The sequence below is a fragment of the Microcebus murinus genome, chromosome 14, assembly GCF_040939455.1.
Source record: "Microcebus murinus isolate Inina chromosome 14, M.murinus_Inina_mat1.0, whole genome shotgun sequence".
Lineage (NCBI taxonomy): Eukaryota > Metazoa > Chordata > Mammalia > Primates > Cheirogaleidae > Microcebus > Microcebus murinus.
Genome location: NC_134117.1, coordinates 33,746,752 through 33,747,884, shown reverse-complemented (window position 1 = coordinate 33,747,884; position 1,133 = coordinate 33,746,752).

The following is a 1,133-nucleotide window of genomic DNA, read 5'->3' as shown; positions in this document are numbered from 1 at the left end:
ATCAAGTCAATTTTTCAAGATTGGCTCACAGAGACCACAAAATTTAAAATATCTGTTTCATAACTTTCCATGCAAATAACCAAGCTACTGAGGTACTGGGAGGTCCTATGCCATTGCCTTCAGGCACTGAGAAGTGCCATTAAAAAGCCTAGAGCCAAACATATTTTTCCCTTGTATAAGATTTCACTTTCTGGCCATTAAATTTTTCTTTATTCCTAAAATTTGGTAATTTTACCTAGATATGTTTTAGTGTCAATTATTCCATATCAAGGGTTTGGGTTTTTTTCTTTCTAGAATAAATTGTCTTTTCATCTGCAATTTCATATATTTTTATTTAATTTAGGAAAGTTGTCTTCTATTATATTTTTGTTAAATACTTCTTCCCCATGTCTAGATTCTAGAGTAACATAATATGCTTGCAATAAATACTCCTTGAATACATACATATGTTTGAATATTTTTTCTGTTCCATTTATTCAGCTCTCTTCTTCAGGAAACCGAAACCAATTATATTTATGTTGTTTATGTTTTCTCCATTTCAGTTTGATCATTTGTTTATAATCTTTTAAATACCTTTGTCTTTTCCATTTTGTTTTTGTGATTTCTCAAGACTGTCCAGCACTCATATCTCTGGCTATGTTTACAGCACTTACATTATTCTCATCACTTCTAAAGTGTGTTTCATCTCTGTAATGATTTTATTTTCTTGTAGCTCTTCTCTAAGTTCTACTGACTCACTATTCATTTCCTGCTTGATGTATTATATTTTTTTCTCAGAATCCTTTGAGCTGTCTTTTAGAGAAAAAAATTGTAATTTCCTTGAAAATATATGGATTTATTTGGCCAAAATCTTCCTATGTTTTAGGGTAATTCTTTTTGTGATATATTTTTAATATACTTCTTTTAAAATGAAAACAGTGATTCTTCTTTAAATGGGGCCAATTATTAGCTAAGGAATAATGGAAAGGGAAGATGATTTAAGGTCATTCACATTGTAAATTGAGGTTTATCGTTGTGGGCAGTCTCACAAAGTCTGCCACAACCTACACGGTGGTGGGCCAGAAGCTCTTGTGTATATGTTAAGCTAACAGTTTTAATGAAAATAAAAGGAAACAGCCATCTGGACACCTTCA